The 22,275-nt window shown below is 40.1% G+C and overlaps 1 long non-coding RNA gene across 1 annotated transcript in view; it reads right to left on the reverse strand.

Moving 5' to 3' along the window:
• Window positions 1-12,899, reverse strand: part of LOC146517292 (uncharacterized) — a 378,392-nt gene extending 365,493 nt beyond the window's left edge. Inside the window, exon 1 of the long non-coding RNA XR_014874370.1 lies at window positions 12,828-12,899. This is a non-coding gene — a long non-coding RNA (uncharacterized LOC146517292). The remainder of the gene's footprint in view (window positions 1-12,827) is intronic.
• Between the last annotated feature and the right edge of the window lie 9,376 nt (window positions 12,900-22,275).

Genomic DNA, 22,275 nt, shown 5'->3' on the forward strand with positions numbered 1-22,275 from the left:
GAGAAACCCCTTCACAACAACCAGCAAGTGAACAACACTCTCCGGGGAGTAGGTGTATCGATATCCAAGTCAACCATAAAGAGAAGACTGCATGAAAGTAAATACAAAGAGTTCACTGCAAGGTGCAAGCCATAAGCCTCAAGAACAGAAAGGCTAGATTGGACTTCTAAAAAAAAGCCAGCACAGTTCTGAAAAAACTGTCTTTGGACAGATAAAACCAAGATCAACATCCACCAGAATGATGGTAAGAAAAAAGTATGGAGAAGGTGTGGAACATCTCATGATCCAAAGCATACCATATCATCTGTAAAACACAGCAGAGGCAGTGTCATGGCTCGGGCATGCATGGCTGCCAGTAGCACTGGGACACTAGTGTTTATTGATGATGTGACACAGGACAGAAGCAGCTGAATGAAGTCTGAGGTGTTCGTAGACACACTGTCTGCTCAAATCCAGCTAAATGCAGTCAAACTGACTGGGTGGCCTTTTTATAATACACATGCACAATGACCCAAAACATACAGCCAAAGCAACCCTGGAGTTTATTAAAGCAAAGAAGTTTAATATTCTTCAATGGCCAAGTCAGTCAACTGATTTTAACCCAACTAAGCATGCATTTCACGTGTTGAGGACTAAACGTCAGACAGAAAGGCCCACAACCAAACTGCAACTGGAAGCCGCTGCAGTAAAGGCCTGGCAGAGCATTAAGAGAAAGGAAACCCAGCATCTGGTGACCTTCATGAGTTCAAGACTTCAGGCTGTCATTACCAGCAAAGGGTTTTCAACCAAGTGTTAGAAATGAACATTTTATTCTCAGTTATTTAATTTGTCCAATTATTTTTGAGCCCCTGAAATGAAGGGATTGTATTAAAAATGCTTTAGTTCCTCACATTTTTAAGTATTCTTTTGTTCAGAATTAAAGCTGAAAGTCTGCACTTCAACTGCATCTGAATTGATTATTTTAAATTCATTGTGATAACGCAGAGAACCAAAATTAGAAAAATGTTGTCTCTGTCCAAATATTTATGGACCTAATTGTGTGTTAAAAGACCTCAAAATAGACCTGAAAATAGAGACAGCTCTGGCTGGATTGAAACAGAGGTCACTGTTTTCCTGGTCCACAGTCATTTCCTAGGTCTTTAGTTAGAAAAAGACTGCACAAGTATGGGTTACTTTCAGTGACTGCCAGGACAAAGTTTCGTCTCTCTAAAAAGAATGTGGTCGCACAGTGAGATTTCTGGTGCAGTGTAGATCAACAAGTGGAGGTTTTCGGCCATAATGAACAGCGCCATGTTTGGTGAAAATCAAACAGACACAAACATCTTATACCAACGGTCAAGCACGACAGTGAAGGGGTGATGATTTGGGCTTGTTTTGGTTTTCACCAGACATTTGAGTCGACTTTGAACCCATTTATATACAAAGTATAGAAAATCTGTCTGACAGCTAAAGCTTGGCCGAAATTGGGTCGTGCAGCAACAGCAGCAAATCTACAACCGGATGGCTGTAAAGAAAATAATCAAGATGTTGCAACGGTCCAGTCAAAGTCCAGACATCAATTTGATTGAAATGTTGTGGTGGGATTTTAAGAGAGCTGTGCATAAATGAACACTTGCAACTCTCAGTGAACCAAAGTGGTGCTGTAAACAAGAGCAGGCCCAGATGACTCCATAACAATGTGAGAGACATACGGAAAAATTATTACTTCAAGGTATTGCTGCTAAAGGTGGTTCTACAAGCTACTGAATCATAGGATATATTTAGTCTCTCACAGGAAAACTTTTTCACATAACTGCTGATAGGTTTAAGCTACAAACCTATTCGCTGGGACGTTGAAGACAATTTAATTACACAGCAAAACAAGACACAAGTAGGCAAAGTTCTTTATGTTTCTCGTGCACGGGAGAGAACTGGACAAACGCCGCTCCTTTGCTTGACCCCAGTTTCTCTCATCTGCTCCCCCGTAACACTGCTCTTTTGTTGAGGTCACATGAATATGCATAGGTTCGTTAACATACGACATATACATACACACAAAGAGTACCTTGCCTGTGCGTTGTGTATGTGTGTGTGTGTGGGGGGGGGGGGGGGTGGTCAGTGTGTGACCCCATAAAGACTTCCCTAAACCTGCTGGTCTGGAAGTCCAGCAGTTCACCTAAACAAAAGGCACTTAGACTAAAACAGATACGTTTATCCTACCATAAAACAATAAGAGAAGGTACGACCTCTCCCATGCTCCCAGGATGTTGGTGTGAATGCCAGAACATTCTGGAATGTACACAAAGCCTTTGCAGACTATTAAGGATCAACCCTCTACCAACATGACATTGATTATACAACTCTAAGCATATATGAGTAGAAAAATATGAATTAAAGTGTATCAGCATAAATATTCTCACTATTAATGCATGAAGGCGTCAGAAAAGCTTTGTGGTTGTTGCTATGCATCACAAATTCAGTTGGCAGAAGGACAAATCTGTCTGGCCCCACAATGGTGCAATCAGTGGGTGAAATGTGATAAATTAAGTCCTATGACAGAGGCATCCACAATGGGACCTCTATACATCATGCTGAAAATATATAATTCAGGCTTTGGCTGAGCATCTGTTGGGCAGTAACAGAGAAATATGGCACTTTGGACAGTGCAGATGGGAGTTCAAAGAGAAAAGTAAAAAAGTAGTATCATACTAAATAAATGCTGAGAGTGGGGGAGTGGTAAACGGGTGAGAACAGAGATAGAGAAAAGGTGAGATAGAAGAGATTGAGGAGGAAAGGACACAGATGTAACGTTTAAAAGAAGAGATTTTTGAATTAACGCATTTTACACCGTGTTTGAAAAATTCATGGGCAGACTGTGATCTAGCAATCTCGCACATAATTATTTTATTCCAATCTCTGTGGCTTATATCACCACTGTGATGATAAGCACTCATTGATTCGGTGTTCTTTTACTACAGATGATTTGTGCAGTCATACAGCATCCTAGTTGCCTTGAGCTCTTTCCTTTCTTTTTTGAAAGATAATGTTTTAGATCCTTCTCTACTTTCTTTCCTTCCTTTACTTGTGAATCACTCAGGACTGGGAGATGTTTTCTTTAAAACATAGTTAAATTTTTCTACACACAAAAATGAATAAAAGTACTAGAAGTAAAGTTGTCATATAATAATCTGAATGTTGACGATGATGTCCAGGAAGCCTGTGCAGTTTTCAGCTGCCCTAAAGGACAGACTGCGAGGTTGTTCATGAAGAATGGCACTGTCTGAGACTGAGAATACAATCAGGAACAGCTTTGTTCCAAATGACAAAAGCTTTTGTTTAACTTTTGTTTGGTTAACAGAGGTCAGCCTCAGTGTGACATGTTTGCAGCTTCTTTTTTTCTTTCAGTTGCTCCCTTTAAGGACCACCACAGGAGCTCATTTGCCTCCCACTCCGTCACACCAGCCCTCTCCATGTCCTCCTTTACTACATCAGTGAACCTTCCCTGTGATCTTTTTCTTTTCCTAGTGCCGGGCAGATCCACCTTCCTCCAATATATCCACTAACCCTCCTCTGCACATGTCCAAACCATTGACTCAATGGTCCAAACCATGTTGGCCTTGTCTCTCTAACTTTGCTTCCAAACTTGAGCAGTCCCTCTGATGTGCTCATTTCTAATCTCATTCATCCTGGTCACTTTCAATAAACATCTTAACATCTTCATCTCAGCCAACCTCCAACACAGTCTCTTGTCTTTTTGTCAGTCCACTGTCTCCAAACCATGTCTAAGCAGATCTATGTACTATTTTGTAAACCCTTTATTTTCACTTTTGTGTGACATGTATACAGCTGACTAACTTAAAATTGTGAAGCAGCAAGTTAACAATTTAATGCTGCTTAAGCCTCAGTAACACAGAGACCCAAGCTCTGGCAAACTCGTAGGTAAAAACTACGTACTCCCAGACCAGTTAGTGAGTGAGTGCAGCCCCACGCACGGGGCGATCCGTGCTAACTCGCTAACGGAGATTTGCCGCGTTAATGCAGTTATGGCGTTAATGTCATTTTAGCGAGATTAACACTGACAGCACTACTTTAAAGACAAATGTCTTTGCTTCCAAGCAGAAGCAAAGACATTTGACATTTTGACATTTTGCAGAAAAGTCTGCATCTTTCAGACTATAGACAACAGCAACCTGCATTGCTTTAGCAAACTATGCAATTGCAAGAATTTTCACATTAGCATTAGTGATTGTTTCAGGCCATATTTCAAGTCAGATTCATCTTTATAAATACATTTTTTGTGTTTCCTATATATAAAGCTCCTTCATCGTCTCATCCCGCTTATTGTCCTCAATCCAGCTATGTTTGCTGCTGTCACTGGCAGAGGTAGACACATAGCACCTCAGATGGTTAGTATTGTTATGCTATGTCATTGGATGTCAACACTGCAAATGATGAGTGTGTCTGAGGTTGATTGAAGCCCTAAAATTGTAGAATCTCTGGTGGGGTAAGTAACCTTTCAAATGTAGTAAATGCTGTTTTGTTGTTCGTGCCGCCTGCTTTTCTTTTACTTTTCTCTTCCTGTTTCTTTTTCTTGCTTTCTCGCTCTGCGCCTTCACCCTTTTCTGTCATGTTCTACCTCTTCATTTTCCTTGGTCTGGTTTGTGTGCCTGTGGGTGGGCAGACTTTACAGCTCCTGAGACGTCTTTCTGCAGGCATGCCTTCCCACTGGTTCCCAGTGGATCCCTGCCTGGCACACCTGCTCTCCAACAGCTCATCACCCACCTGTGTATTTAAGGACTCAGTCATCCACTCTTCATCACATCATGCACCTTCAGTAGCAGTAACATGTTCACACTCAGCTTACTTTCTTGCAAATGTGTTTTTTGTGTTTTGTGTTCTTTCATTTCCTGTCCTAGTCTCTCCTTGGTGTTTGAATCTCCAGCCAATTGCCTGACAGCTCCTTTTGGAGCAAATCTCCTCTGGATTCGCTCTGGAAAAATCTTTCTTAGAAAAATCGTGCTTGTACACTTTCCACCTTGTTCTTTATCACCATGTCAATTCCCAGAAAATTCACCTCATCCATTTCTTATATCTCCTTTTGTGAAACAAACTGTTAAACTCTCATTTAGCTCTACCAGTTCTGCATTCATCAACAACTAAATTTTGTTCGAGCAATATTTATGAAAGTCATACAGGGTAATGACAAATAATTCAAATGATTGTGTAAACTGAAGAAACTTGAATGTTAATTGTTATAGAAGCATCTGTTTTCTATCTTAATTCATACTGATATTATAAGATTACAGTCGATTAAATCTAACGTTGAATCAGTCTGTTGGGTTTTTACCGGTGAGAGCTGCTCCACACAGTTTACACAATCTCTTTTTTCCTTGACATCAGATGTCAAATGTGCCAAATGTGTCCAAATGTTCACTGAACTATTTAGTAGATGTCTGTGCATGTCTAACCTTACTGCGTGTCTCTCCACAACATTTTTATCTGTTTTTATTTGTTGATGAATGTGTTGGTACATTTCGTCACAATTTCTTGTCATCATGCATTCGTTTTTATTTTGTTATCATTTTATTTTCATCAGAAAAAATAAACCTTTTAGACGAAAAGTAGGATTAAATTAATGAATCGTGAAATTAGCACTGGTTCACACATGGCCTACAGCAGTTTTGCCCTTTAGGGCTTGAAAACCCATGTGGAGTTTGAGGCCTCCATGACAGTTTTCTGTGGGCGACCCATAGTGGGTTTGTGCATAGAAAATCCATATAGGAGCCCCAAAGTGCAAAACTGCTGTGGGCCCTGTGTGAGCACACCCATGTTAAATAAGTGTGGGTTTTCCCCAACCCACACAGCCTCACCCCTACCCACTGTGCTCACATGGACATGTTTGCTGGCACATTATTCATAATAATATAAACACCATATATTTTATTACACTGTAAGAAATATGAGGCTGAGAGAAAGTCAACTAACTCAAAACCTCAGTAAGATGAAAGATAAAGTATATTATTGATGTAGTCCAAAAGAACTGAAGAAGTGAACGCTAGAAACCGGATGTTCAAAAGTATTCTGCAAGAAAAAGCATGCCCCCACGCTTTTAATCCTTCCAGATCTAATTACCGTAGTGCACTTTGAATCTGGAATAAGTCATTAATTTATCAACAAGCTATAGTTAACTCAAAATGCTGCTGCCAGGCCTCTAACACATTATACCAGCCCTTGCACCCTTTCACTTGTTACCTATTAGATGTTATTGCTCATTTTTAAAGCCCTATATGATCAAGCTCCTGCCCACATCTGTAAGCAGCGTATTTTCAAGATCTTCCGTCAAGGCCATGGTGGTGATCTCAAAGATTCGTCTGATCACTAAAGGTGATCACTCCTTTGCAGTTCAGGCCGCAAAGCTATAGAACCTAAAGGTCTCTGGCAGGCAAAATCTGTAGCCTCTTTTAAATCTCTTCTTTAAGCTTATAAACTTATATAACTTGAGTGCGTATGTGGAGTAGAAAAGCACTATATAAGAACCAGTCCATTTATAATTTACCACTTGTCACCCTTTGCTTCTGCTGAATGTGAATTTATATTTATTTCTATTAAAGTAACATGAGAATTTGTTTTTACTTGTTCAGCACTTTGTAACTTTGTTTTGAAAAGTGTAATATGAGTACAACAAATAAAAAAAATAAATACTATCCCTTACGTTGGTGCTAAAAGTAAGAGTCAGGGGATCCTGAACATCTGTAGAATCCATCGTCTGGGCCCAATGAAGGTCTGTTCAAGTTATTAAATCGTTGTTGAGATATTTTTTTTTTTTTTTTTACAAACTGCGGCAACTTCTTAATAAATAATGTACAATATTTTCATGTTGGTGTCACCCCCATGCTTTGCCCACACACCGGCTGAAGATAACACAGCTAAATTACATGTGCAAGCTTATACACAAAATATTTATGCCTCACGCATAGTTTGATCAGCATCTCGACGCACAGGCTTCATTAAACCGCTGTTCAAAGACTTCCACCTTCATCAAGGCATATTTTCTCACGCATAGACAACATTCACAAACCCAGTAACCTTGATTAGCTGGGTACCATCCACCCCCATAACTTTAGCATATAATGTACGCAGTGTTGAAATGGAAAGCAATACTACATTAATCCAATTAAAACAGTACTCTCGGTTAGAAATTGTAAACAGCAGTTTTTAATTAGCTTAACCCAAATAAGGTCAGAGCTTTGAATTGAAGATGAGAGGGATTCAATCTTGTTATCAAAGGGCACTCAAGACATGTATATGCCTTTATCTGACTGTGACTCAGAGTTTTCATGGCATTTTGCGTCACATACAGCAATCCAGCTGCTCAGTGATGCATGGGTTATTACTGTGCATGAATCAACTCCAGCATATAGTCACCGAAAGAACAGATCGAGGTAAAATTTCCACTCAGCCACAGGACAGATTGTTGCAGTCCATGTAAATACTGTCAGTGACTGTGTGTTTCTACCAGCCTGTCTCAGATACCAGATGGTGGGATTTGTCCAGGTTGACATGTTGTATATTCAGAGTCAGACTCTATATCGTGAACGGATGAAAGGAGCTACTGAGCCAGAATGACGGCCACAACTGTAGGAGAAGTCAGTTAGGTCTTAATGAGGTATAGCCCTGCAATCTAATGCAATGCCATGGCAAACTCCTGCAACAAATTCCACTTTTGTGAAGCTCCCAATCAGTTTCTCTTTGAGATTCTAAAGCTGTGGTAATGCCGTCAGGGATGGGTGGAGAATGGGAACGATTTGTTCAGGCCAAGCTGACTTACCTGGAAAACTCTATATGATTGTCTGATTGCAGAGAAAGTCTTGTGAATGTTAAGAGTAATGTGCATTAAGATGTAATGTGCAAAAAAAAAAAAAAAAAAAAAAAAAAAAAAAAAAAAAGAGTAATGTGCATTGACGACATTGAATTTACAGATTAAAGGCCCAGCACAACCTCACACGTGTCCTTAATTACCCTGACCTATTAGCCCTGTAGTCAGGTAGAGGATGGATGAGGCTGTCCAGAAATTGCATCGCATCAACAATCTGTGTACCAGTACTGATAAAGCAGAACAGTGTCCATGTAACCGGTAAATTAAGTCTTGAAGAAGAGTTCCTCGCTGTCTTCCCACTTCCATAAAAACTCCTAATCTTCCCACAGAATACAAACTGGATACTCACCTCCACAACTCAGCTAATTTCCTATTGGTAATTCAGGTCAATTCAATTCATTTTTATTTATGTAACGTCAAATCACAACAAAAGTTGCCTCAAGGTGCTTTAAATTGTAAGGTGAAGACCCTACAATAATACAAAGAAAACAGAGAAACCCCCAATAATCATGACCCCCTTTGAGCAGGTGCTTTGGTGACAGCATGAATGAAAAACTCCCTTTTAACAGGAAGAAACCTCTCACAGAACCAAACTCAGGAGACGTCTGGCACAACCAGATCGTAAAGACTAGTGGACACTCACCCGGCTCACTGGAGTTTCTTCCAACAACAAGAAAGCACACTGGTTCAATCATCTCTCACCTCTCATAATTATGACTTGGATGCGCCTTGAGGCGACTGTTGTTGTGATTTGGCACCATATAAGTAAACCTGAATTGAATTGATGTTGAAACAAATGCTATTTCAATAAGAAGAGATCACTTGGAAGAACTGAACATGATTTAATAAGATTGAGAAAGTCACGTTTTCAGTGATTAAATTCCGATTCGACAGAACAGAATCCCAGTGATGATAGGATTTAGGACAGGACCCCCAGGAGTCTAGATGCTGGTGAAGATAAAGGTAGAGAGGTAGAGATGGGGAGGAGGTGGGTTGCATCAGTGAGAGTCTGAAAAGGAAGAGTGACAGAGATTACAGATTTAAGCTACACAAAGTGGAAGCTGATTGGCCCAAAGAATGCAGGCAAGAAGATGATTGGACTAGAGTAATGATGACAATATTGAGATTGACAGCGTGGGAAAGCGGTAGTGTTATAGAGAACATAAAAGCAGCCTCCCACCCAGGAAAGCAGGCAGACAGAGGATTACAGATCTTCCTTATTGAAGTTATACGTAAGCTTCATTTAAACGTTAGAAACCAATGTTGAAATGAATCCTTTCAATATGGCTGCATAGATGCAAACCAGCTGTATTTTGTTGTAGAAGAACTGATTTCAGAGGTAAATGGAATGGTTCTTACATACTGTACTCTAACTGAGCACTCAAAGCTCTTTATACAACTTGGCTCGCCTACCCAAGCCCTTTTTTCTACTCTTTTTCTATGTAGGTGCTCTCTAGCTAACATTCACACACATTCATATGGTGAGCAACTTGGGGTTAGCGTCTTAGCCAAGGATATTTGGCATGCAGACTGAAGCAGATGGGGATTAAACCACCAACCTTCTGATTACTAGGTGACCTGCTCTAATATGGAGCCACAGCCACTCCAAGGTGAGCATCAGAGGTATAGGCCTTGTTCAGTGGCCATTTTGCTCTGGCAACAATGACTTGTTTTAGTCCTGTGTCCCAAGAACATAGGCAGTGAGTAGGAAATGAGGAATGAAGCAGCTAAATGATATTAAGATGTCAAAAAGTTTCTTGTGGAAAAGACCCTATATTAGTCCAGTCACTGGAAAAGTTCATCTTTGGTGAACTCTGACATGCATAATTTGCGTTATTAACCAGCCGCAAACTGCCCTGACAGCACTGACCTATGAGGGAACTGAGAGCTGCAGAGTCCAAAAGAGTGGAGGCTATATCGTATTAGCTGAAAGCCGTGGGCAGCATTAATTTTTACATAACCCTGCTTCACACAAAAGGCACAAGTTGCGCTGCAAATAAAGAATTTGAAGCCAGTCATATCTTATTTTAGAATGATTTTTTTTTCTCAGCAAAGAAAAGTGATTTTGCCAAGCACCACATGCAACCATTTATTAGGTTTGCTCCAAGCCTACTGGTCCTGATATGTGTTAGATTGTGTTAGCAAGGTATTCAATACATTTTTTTAGCTTGAGCTCATAAGAATAATAATGTAGTGGAAATCACCTTAGATTTAAATTTGTGATGGTGTATTAGCTTTAATCCAAGCCCCTTTAACTCTGTGATTGTTTTATCTGTAGTGGCTGGTGATAGAGAATCTGTGGACACTTATCAGACAGGAAGTGATCCTGTGTAGTGTAGCAAGCTAATCCTGCAAAAAGCCATAATGTCGACAACTGCAGGAACCATTTCTTCCACATAGATGCTCAGATTACATTTTCTGTGCGAATGAGTTGGAGGTGCTGCTGATTAAGAGGTATCCTATATATAATTCATAAATTTCTAACTGTAAATGTCATTATTCTTCCATTGATGAACATTTTAGTGGTAATAGTAAAGTTTCCATATCATCTCAGTATGTGACTATAATTCATTGGAGACGATTAGTCATAGTAATGATCTAATTTAAATATACAGTATTACATGTAGCCATATTTTTCATATCCGAAATATATTTATTAAGCCGGATTGTAAAATGGCCATTTTTGAGGAACTGTGTAAACAAACAGTGATTCATTGACAGTGATCAAAGCCAAATGCGGATTATCAGAAAGATTCGACTGATGTGAGAAATGGGTTTTTTCCCCCCTTTGGTTAAAAAAAAAGTTGAATTTAACGAGTCTATCCAATCAGAACAAGTATGAAATCAAGATTTGGCAGAGCCTAAAATCCATTTCTCAGTTAAATGAAGTGGCAACACCGAAACTCTCTTCTCATCCCTGTGGATTTTTAAAAAAAAAAACCACTTTATTTAATCTCTGAATCTTGGTTTACAAAGACAGAAGCAGTGTGTGTAGTCATAACTTAAATAAACAAACCCATCATTTTAAGCCATGCAGTCAATTGAAAAGCTCTGGAGTGATTAAGTGTTAGCAGCTGAGATCTCTACAGATGGAGATTCTATTAATAATCTAATGTTTTAATATGATTATCTGTGATATGGCACACCTTTCCAATAAAGACGTCATTTGCGTAAAATTATTCAGCATCTTTATAGCTCAAATTATTTTGTTTAATGTTGTCATTTGCTTTCTGCTTTCTTCAGTTTTCTGAGTATTTCAGCATCTCTTATCTCCCTGCATTGGGTTTCTGACCTGCTGGTAGGACCAACTGTTCCCAGACACAACAGGCAGCTGCTTCTTGGCAAACAGCTTTAATGAAATTAATTATGAAATACCTGTCCAGAACCAAAGCTATCAACTAGCAAATAGTAAACAGTAGATCATTTATGAACTACAGAGCTTCATATTTTTTCTCAGTAGTTAGCACAGGATAAAATGAGGCCAAAAAAGGTAATATGAGACGGATCACAAGTCTGACCACATGAAGTTCTCTATGTTGATTATGTCTGTCAGCAAAAAAAAAATCTAAAAACATTATCTTAAGGCTGTACTTGTGGTGCGATCCATTAACAAGTAAAGGGGAAGAACTAAATTTGACAACTTACAAAAAAAATGAAAATTGTGGCTTCTAAGGAGAAGAATTTGAATGCAGGAAACAGGAAATGTGGCAAATACACAAGCTAGGCTACTTTGGATAGGCTATATTTCCAGAGGTTAAGTTGTGGTATCATGAAATGTAGATAATCCAGAAAGCTATTAGTTTGTGAGGCACTTAGCTAACTATGCTAGCTTAGCAAACAACTGCATTTCAGCTAGCTAGCTCATGCTACTGTCACCAAATGGTTGGCGGGGTTAGATAAAAAGTAATAAAATGACAACGCCACCTAGGGGAATTTCACCCCCAGGAAATATATTTAAGAAAAAATAAAAAAAAGAATAAAAGGAGGCCGCACAGATTCAAGGATGCACACTGAGGCAGGTTGGCTCCAATATTAAAACAGTTTTATTTATAGTAAAAATAAATAAAATATTAAAACCCAAGATGTAGCGTCATTGTTGACAGTGTCCTAAAGTGAAAATAAAACAACCAGGGAACTTTGACTTACCAGCAGCCGTGGACCCAAAAGAAAATCACTGCAGCATACCCGGTGCTGTACAAAGGAAAGTGAAAACGACCCACCACCTGAGGTCCCAGGGCCACTGGCACGTCCTCCGTTCACTGAAATAAAACACAGAAAAATATGTTAAAAGAATAAAAGGACACCGAGCATCAGGCTCGCTACAGATCATAAAATACTAAAACACACTTTAATAAAAGGACACACACACACAGTAATTGACTATGTGCACGTTAGCATATGCTACTTCCGGTGCGGAAACTCCTGTGGGGAGCTTTGTTTCCGATGTCCTATTCACGCCCTGTTTACGGTCCAAAACAAGTTAAGCAAATGAATGCATCAAGCGGCGATTTACATTTCTATACACGTCTTGGGCATTTACCCAATATATCTGTAAATGATGTTCATCGACTTGTCAATATTTTTACCCGCGCCTCAGGGCAAAAGAGAAAAGTGATTCAAATGTTATATTTCTCAGCTGTCCCTCATTTATCTCGGGTGTATTGTTCTAAAAATAACCAGCGATAGGTGAAATCAAGTAGCCAATTTTATTTTTTGACGGTGCAAGACGTTTCGTGGACATCGTGGACATACAATACTGCACTTCAGAGTTACACTGCTAGCCATTGATGCAGCGATTCTGTACTGTACAGGAGAGACGTCACGGAGGAGATCGTCTGCAGCGATCAGGACGCAGGACACAATGTGATGTAAAAAAAATAAGCATGCAAACTTGCACTAAAAAAAGCTGCGAGGTGAAAGGTGAACCGCGTTATAGCGAGGGACCGCTGTAATTTTGAAGGTAAGTCACAACATACCCTTGTAAATACTAATGTATAGAAACCCTTACCAGCAATCATTCATTTTTTGTGTGGCTTTTTTTTTTTTTTTTTCCACGGTTTGTTAAAATGCTGTGTACTTGACTAGCTGATATCGACATAACGGGAAACGTCTGGTTTGACTATTGTTCACCTGTAGTTTGAATGCTGAACATTTGCCTGTTTAAATCATAAGACCAGTCACTATACAGATATGTGCTTCTGAATGTGGACGATGTGTCTTCTGCATGGGGTGATGCAGTTCTGCTTGTGTTGAGTGATGTAAACAACTGATCGATCTAAACTCTTTAAACGTCAAAGTTGATCATTAGATTTTTTAATGACACGACACAACAGTGGTGAGTGTTCCCACCTTCTCCTCTTTGTAACTTAACGTGAGCTTTCCGTTTTCGAGTTTTGGACATGATTTTGGAGTATATCTTCGCAGTAGCGATTGACCGCAAAGTAAAGCTACCGGAAATGCACAACCCCACATCCGGTCTCAAACCAATCGCAAGCCGGTCTGGCTCCTCACCGGCTGAGACCGGCAACCGAGGCGATTTAAAGTCCCAGCACGACACTCGGGCAGAGGGTCGCTTCAGCCCGATCACAGAAGCGTGGGTACGAGCATCAGTCCAGGATAAAATAGAATAAAATCAGGCGAACCAGAAAAAGGTAAGCCTACTTAATAAACACAAGATAAGACCAGCTAAAACAAAACAAGACGAGACAAGACAAGACAAGACAGCAGGCTCCACCGAGGAGGAGTCCTCACAACAGCGGCTGGGAAGGCGTTTCACTCTTCCGGTTTAGGTTGGGCGATTTGCCACGGAGAGGCGAATACAGCAGTCAAACCCTAAAACAGATAAATGTAACCTTAGACTCTTATAGCTATGAATGCTAATAAAAGTCGGTTTAACGGCTTACCCCAGGACCGGAGGCGCTATACTCTGGTGGGGATAACATGAGCACCTCTCTCCGCAACGCCGGAATAAAACAAACTGCTGTGCTACAACAGGCCGCAAAAACTATATTAACACAAATTCCAGTGCTCGGAGGGAATCTGAGGTTAAGCGAGAGCATACCTGTAGCTGTCATATGATCGACTCTTGCTGAGCAGTCCGTCGCAGTGGGCCAGCATTTACTGCTGCTTTGCGCCGAATGCATGGGAGGAATGATCCAACAAAAAACACCGGCTTGCTTTATACAAGCTAACGCCACCCTGCAATCAATATGCAGGTGGGTTCCCAATTAACCTAGTTGCGCGGCGAAGAGAGCGAGCGAGAGAGAAAAAGAAAGGCGAGTAGCCCATCTGGCTACACTACTAAACTACTCATCTAACATGGAGAAGTTTTCAACAGTCTGATACAATTTTTGTCCACAACTGCAGATAGCTACGCCTCACTGATTCTACTGGGGGTTTCTTGCTATTAAAAGGGAGTTTTTCTTTCCAACTGTCGCCAAGTGCTTGCTCATAAGGGGGTCGATTGATTATTGAGATTTTCTCTATATTATTGTGGGGTCTTTACCTTACAATATAAAGTACTTTGAGGCAACTGATGTTGTGATTTGGTGCTATATAAGTAAAACTGAATTGAACTGCTTGAACTGAACTGTCACAGTGAACAAATGTGATTGAAGTGCAGACTGGATAATGGATAATGACCCAAAGAATAACCCTAATTCAGCACCTGAGCACAGAGCATGCTTTCAGTTATCAAATAAAAAACTGAAGGCAGAGAGACCCACAAACAAGCAGCAAGTGAAGGTGGCTATAGCAAAGGCTTGATAGAGCATCTCAAGGGAGGAAACACAGCATCTGGTGATGTCCATGGGTTCTAGACACTGATTGAATGCAAAGAATTTTCATCCAATTTTTAAAAACAATCCTTACATGTAGAATTTTGTCAGCTTGTCCAATTAATTTACATTCTTGAAAACAATGGACTGTCTATAAAAATGGCTCTAATTCCTAAACAGTTCATGTAAAATTTAAAGTCCCTGAATTAAAGCTGAAAGTCGGCACTCATTGGACACATATTGATTGTTTGATTTATCCAAGCAATCAGTCTGTCCTGTTTGATCCATTATGGTGGTGCACAGAGGCAAAATTGCAAAACTTATGGCTTCCTCCAGCTACTTATGGACCTAACTGCACATTTGTTAGGTGCAAAATGCTTAAATTCTTGAAGTTAATGGTGATGTTGCTCTCCATCTAGTGGATGCAGCTTGCTGCTAATACAGCATGATCAGACCTTATGTAAAAGATGAACATAGCCTCTGGGTCTGAAAACTGAAGCATGTGCAACAGCGCCTTCAAACTCCATTCTTTCAGATAGCCAGCAGGGGGTGATTCGCTTGGCTGCATAAAGAAATCAGATTATCTTGAAGTCTATTTAAGAATGCACACTTGATTTATTACCTCAGCAAAAATTTTCTTGAAGGTTTTATGATGCCAGCCACTAGTTTCAGGTATTATTTAATACATCACAAGGAAGATGATGATTTTTCACAAACATATAATTGCATTTAGTGTTAAACAGACTATAAAGTTGACTTAAAAGAGCGCAGTGTCCTACCTCTCTCTTATGATAACATTATATTTACTGCTTGGTACATCCCCAAGTGGCCGCAAAACAGTTAACACACAACTTAATTAACCTAACAGCAGGCTGCCTGTTGTCAAGGTGTGCATTTTATTGGCTATATCATCTAACGGGATACGCACACGGACTCACATTAACACACACACTCAGAGCCACTTACGCAGAGCTGAGCATTGGATGGTGATAATCTCAGTCTGTGATGGCACTCACTGACACAGTAATTTTATGACTCACTTCCAATTTCCCAGCCCTCTGACTCTACAAGAAAGGAGGCAGTTACCAGTTTAAAAAACATGGCTGTGTTAGACCTCTTCTAACATCCAATTCCCTGTGTCCAATACTATCGCTAGTTGCAAGATGCTCTTACTAAGATAGATGGATAGATATTGTTGTTATTACGCTGTGTTTCATCATTAAGCTGTGTCACAGCTCTGGAGATTAATCTGCTCATCTTTCCCAGGCGCCCCACGGTAGAGAGGTGCATGTGGTGCGTTTACTTTGATGGATGAAGAGACAAAAGTCTTTGTGCGATCAATATGAATCATACTTATTATGATTCATATTGATCTATTTTCATATTGTTGTATCATCTGTCTTGCGGTTTGTTCATGCAACTTAGGATGGTGTATTTAGGGTGAACAACCACTAAAGGCCAGGAAAATGTATAAGATCTGAGACCAGTAGGCCAAACCTTTTGAAGCACATGTGAACTAAGATGTAACTTTAGTTTAACTTTATCTTATATTATATGTTTTTGTGGTTGTCTGACATGATTAAAGGAATTTGCAGATATTGCTATCCAGCCACATGTTTAGCTTCCAAACATAGCATTATGGCTATTAAATTAACACTGACATTGCAGCCACATTCTCCTCAGGCCATGTTTTGTCACTTTGAGTTTTGCTTCAAATGAAGCCTGATTCTAATTCTAATCTTTTAACACCCCGTTGCTCTTCATGTGTGTCCTTGTAAGACAGAAAAGGACTCAAGACAATGTTGCTGCACAACAGATTTGTTTGCGACAAACTTACACAACAGCAACAAAAAGGCTGATTGGACCTATTGGGTCAAGTGATCATTAGTGAGAGTCAGACTCTGATTTAGGACTCTAGCACACCTGCAGTGCCACTTTGTACAAAGAAAAAGGCAAAGCTGAAAAGCAGTAACAGGACCTATATAAGCCAGCAAAGTCTCCTGACTTTACAAATCTCTGTTTAACTCTATCTTTAATATCTTCTCATGTAAATATCAAATAAGCATGTTTAGTGGCTACAATTTTACCATTAACTTCTTAGTTGAGGGCTGTGTTAGAATTCTTCAGTGTATAGTGTCAGATATTTCATAGAGCTGATTGAAACATGTGGCGCCATGACGGCAAGAGAATCCACTGGATGGCTGGGTGTGGGTTCTCTCTGGCTGCTCCAGCTTCCTCCCACAGTCCAAAGACATGCACGCGAGGTTAACTGGTGATTCTAAATTGGCCATAGGCGTGAATGTGAGTGTGAATGGTTGTGTCTATTAGTTAGCCCTCTGAAAGATTGGAGTGCTGTCCATGGTGTATCCCCCTTTCGCCCTATAATATCTAGGAGGAGTTCTTATTTCATAATGAATATATTAAAATATAAATCTGCAGTGTCCACCCTTTTGTGTTTGTGGCTACAGTTCAACTAAGGTATGGTGTAAATAAAATATGTGTGCACAGATTTGTGTTATAAATATTTACTTTAGTGTTGTAGAGAGATATAAGTAATAACAAGTACTTATCCAGAAATAGCAATAGCCCATGGCCTCAAATGAGCTGCAAATGTTCTGTTGTTGCTTCAGAAGTCAACATTTTCAGTTCAGTTCAATTATATTTGTATATCCATACATCTGTCTGTTTTTTTAACCACTCATCCAACTGGCTGTAGCCAATACCTGCTGAAAAAGGAAGAGTACATGTCCAAGAGGTTACCAGTCATCATCCTCAGATTGATTCATTTATAAAACTGGGCCAGTGTGAATGATCTTTGTCCAAGAGACACCTGTGGGAGTGTTTTTTAGATACAAGTGTTTCCTTACACTTGTTTCTGTGCCAGACAGACTTGATTTCAATGTGAAACTAATTCAAGAATAAATAATACCCTCATAAGCTAGCAAATACTGTGTTATTGAATGTGTTCTAAGAATTTTGATCAAGTCTAGAAATTTGATCAAGTCAACATGGACTATATTAGATACTCAACATATACTCAATGGCATCTTCAGCAAATGTGAGCTTCAGTTAAATGACATAACTGTAATGTCTCGATGGCTCTTCTTCTTCCCCTCCTCCATCAAGTCCCTTTAGGGGTCGCCACAGAAGAACATCTGCTTCCATGTCACGCTATCCCTAGCATCGCGCTCTGTCACACCAACCCTCTGCATGTCCTACTTGACAACATCCATGAATGTGTTTTATGTGTGTCTTCCTCATTTCCTCCTCCCTGGCAGCTCCATATTCAACATCCTTTGTCCAGCATATTCACTATCCCTCATCTGCACATGGCCAAAGCATCGCACCCTTGACTCTCTGACTTTGTCTCCACACTGCTCGACCTGAGCTGTCCCTCTGATGTACTAAAATCTTGTCCATCCTCATCACTCCCAGTGAAAATCTGAGCATCTTCAATTCTGCCACCTCCAGCTTCACCTCCTGTCCTTTTGTCAGTGTTGCAGTCTCCAAACCATACATCACGGCAGATCTCACTACCATCTTCTAAACTTTCACTCTCGCTGCTATCCTTATGTCCCAAATCACCCCTGACATTCGTCTCCACCCACTCCATCCTGCCTGCACTCTCTTCTTCACCTCTCTTATATACTGTCTGTTGATGCCAGGTAATTAAACTCCTTTGCAACCTCTAATCCTTGCAGCTTTGCTGTTACAGCTGTCTGCCTCTCGTTCACACACATGCATGTGTTTAGTATGAAACTGATTAGCTTTTTTTGATACATAAATGTAATAAAGATTGAATGGGAGACAATTGAGCACAATTTTATACATCAAAAAAGAACAGTAGCTCAGTGACAGCCATGTTCCTCTGAGTTTCGTGCCCTGTACCCTGCCCTTGGACTTAAACTGAGTCTCTGTTATCCCTGTGTACCCATGAGCTGTCACACACGTGTTTGGCTTGAGATCTCAGTCAAACCAACAGCAAACAAATGGGAGTCATTTTCAGACTGAGCAGCAGCTCTCTGATTAAGTGTGATAATTTTAGAGTCCAAGTGTAATAAGTGACGCCATTTCTGCACACCAGCGATGGAAATGAGTGTATAAATTCCAAGGCTCACCTCTGACAGGGAGACTTCCTCTTACTTGTCTCCACAGCTGAGATTCATTGAAGCATCTTCCCTTTCATCCCAGTCAAACTCCTCATCCTCCCACAAGTTCTTTTTTAAATAAAGAGCCAGACCAGCCACAGGCAGCCAGCAAAGCTCCGCTCCCTAAATTGCCATCAATTTATTCTTTGTTCTCACTTATCTGTTACACTTCTACAACTCTGAAAAACTTTTATCCCTTTCAACAACTCTGTTTCTGTTCCTTTCCCTTCCCCACCCTGCAATTATCGTGCAATAAACCGCACTTTACCGTTCGTCTCTTTGGCCTGAAAGCAAATCAGTTTCTATTCACCGGAGGCCCAGTTTAAACAGAGAGTGTGTGCGCATTTGTGTGTGTAAGTGATGAAATGGCACAGGACGTGTCAACAGCAGGTTTTTGCTTGTGTGTTGCTACCTAATCTCACGCATGATTAGGAGAGCAATAACACGACTGTCTGAGCAGGTTACAAAAATGTGAGCGTCCCTTCTCAGTGTGTGTTTGCATGTACGCTTCCCTGTGTGTGACAGCCTAGAAAATGTTTATCGAACCACTAACTGTCACATTACAACCAGACTCTTTCTTTTCCCCCCACCTGTGCACCTTCCATCTTTGTTTTATACCAACCGGATAACAAATCTCTGCCCTTGACCTTCATCTAACATTCTCAATTTTCCCTCTTTACCTCTTTCATCACTTGTGGCTGCACTTCATTTTCTTTACTCTGAAAAAAAGGGTGTTTGAGGAGACATCCACCGTTGGATCAGCAAACAATGGACACTCTCACTTGACAGAAGCCAACAGTCTCCTCTCAGCATGCTTTTTCCACAAATTGCTACTCCCCTTCTCGCCTCCACCCCTTCTCTGCCTCTCTCCCACCATTCATCCCCTCGCCTTCACTTCATTTCGTTCTTTCATTCACTTCCTACTCTGAACAGTTTGCAGACATTGTGCTCCTTTTGACTGAAACGGTATGGTGGACTTTGATGGAGAAGAAGCATAGAATGGTTTTACAGTGATCTCAAGAACCCTTGTGTGTGTGTGTGTGTGTGTGTGTGTGTGTGTGTGTGTGTGTGTGTGTGTGTGTGTGTGTGTGTGTGTGTGCGTGTGTATGTGTGTGTAAAAGGGAGAGTGGAATACGTCTATGTAATAGCAAGTTAAAAAACAAATCTCAATTTCTGGAGTACAGCTCCCTCATGTGGTGCTTGTCTATTTTTACCATCCAAGTTTGTGCTGGTGTCTGTTGCATCTCTGAATTTAAAGATCACCATCCATCATTTCATTTACTTCCACTCATCCAGTTCAGGGTCGTGGGAAGGCTGGAGCCTATCCCCAACTGTGAATGGAAAGAAACAAAAATGTGACACCCACCCTCTGCAAAACTGGTGAAGCTGGTAATGATCAAGTGTTTCCTTCAGCTTTCAGCCTTATCATGCAGCACAGCAAAATTTATGAATGACTTTACAAGAATTTACAAATCAGATCTAGTTGCATAATTTAAGCTATTAAAACTTGCAAAAGCTACACTTTTCAAAAACACTGAATGAATAATTGAATTTTATATTGGCCATCAGAAAATATCAGTGAATTTCATACTCTGCTTTGTTTCAGGATTTTGTTAGCCGAGTTATTTATGGATAGATTTTTTTCCTATTCATTTTCATTGTCCACTTAAATGTTGAATTTGTGGTCTTGAGGACTTTGTCACTATTTGGAAGTAAACACCTAATCCATCACAGTTTTGCACGAGAAAGTGTTTTTAAATGGCTACAAAAAAACATTGCCAGAAAAATACACATCATGAGCAAAATTACTCGTCTTAAATTAGGTTATACTTGTATATATAGGGAAAATATCACTTGTTACGGCACTCAAATATTAACTTGACAACTGTCAAAAATTTATGTATAATGAATGAAAAGAAATTTTCAGTGTTGTCAAACAAGCACTTTCAAAGACTCCGGACAACTGAAAGAGAAATAAGGAAGAACTTTCTATTTGAGTTTGAAAACTCGCATGAGTTGCTAGTACTGGGTTGGACGGCCTTTTTCTGGTGACTGGATCTGGTGACTCTAGAAGCCATTTCAGTGCAGGTTTGAAATGACCTAAGCTTTCTGAGATGGTGGTCACAAGATGGTCATTAAGAGATGGGCATGGTCAACAACAATATTAAGGAAGGTTGTGGAGTTTAAATGATGCTCAGTTAACCCAAAAGGGGCCCAAAGAAACTATCCCCCCATACCATTACTGCACCGGCAGCAGTGGTATGAACTGTTGATACAAGTCAAATGTGTTTTCCAATGTTTTCTTGTCCAGTTTTGGAGAGCTCATGCGAATTGTAGCTTCTGTTTCCTGTCTTTAGCTGACAGCTGTGCTTCAAAGTCAACATATTGTGCATTCAGAGATGCTCTTCTGTATTCCTTTTTGTAAAGATTGGTTATTTGAGTTACTGTTGCTTTCCTATCAGCTTCAAACAGTCTGGCCATTCTTCCCTCGTCTGGTACCAACAAGGCACTTTTCCCAAGAAACTGCAGCTCACTGGTTATCTTCTCTTTTCTCTTTTCATTTTCTGTAAACCCAAGAGATGACCATGTCTACTGGGATCACAAACTGGGATCAGCAGTTTGTAAAGTAGTCAGACCAGCCCGTCTGGCACCAACAACCATGCCACATTCAAAGTCACTTAAATCATTCTGATGCTCAGTTTGAACTTCTGCAGGTCTTCTTGATCAATTCTGCGTACCTAAATGCAATGACGTACTACCATGTGATTGGGTAATTAGATATTTGTGTTAACAAGCAGCTGAAGGGGACCTATTACAGGCATTTCCAGCTCAATATTTTAATTCTTTAACTTATAACAGCTTTCTTTCATTGTTTAACTCCTCTCTCCTTTAAGGACCCCCTCCCTTTAAACCAGCTTTCTACTGAGTCTCTGCCCTTCACAGATAGAAGGTTTGAACAGCAAGGCCACTGTGCTAACAGCTAGAAATGTGTTTCTGGAGATCTTAAGGATATCTACTCTGTTTGACATTATACAGATCAAAGTGTAAGAAAGAAAACTAAAAAATTGACCATTTATGAGCAGTGTAAAGCCTGATCTTTGGGCTCTTAGGGATTACTTGTTTTTCATGAACCTTATTTTAAATATGACAAAAATAAATAAATACAGAAAAGCTCTACCTTAATAAAATTACCAGAAACTTATATGACAAACACACCAAAACATGTGCCAGATGATATAGTGGTTTGAGCTTCCAGGCAAAATACAAAAGTACTTTGTGATATAGTGTGATATGTACACTCAAGTTAATTGACTCTGACATACTACCTTACTTTTAAAATAATAATAATGGATTGCATTTATATAGTGCTTTTCGGGGCCCTCAAAGCACTTTATAATACCATTATTCATTCACTCTCACACTGGTGGAGGCAGCTACAGTTGTAGCCACAGCTGCCCTGGGGCAGACTGCCATATCGCACCATCGGCCCCTCTGG

This window comes from Neolamprologus multifasciatus, chromosome 6 (genome assembly GCF_963576455.1).
Source record: "Neolamprologus multifasciatus chromosome 6, fNeoMul1.2, whole genome shotgun sequence".
In the NCBI taxonomy this organism is placed as follows: domain Eukaryota; kingdom Metazoa; phylum Chordata; class Actinopteri; order Cichliformes; family Cichlidae; genus Neolamprologus; species Neolamprologus multifasciatus.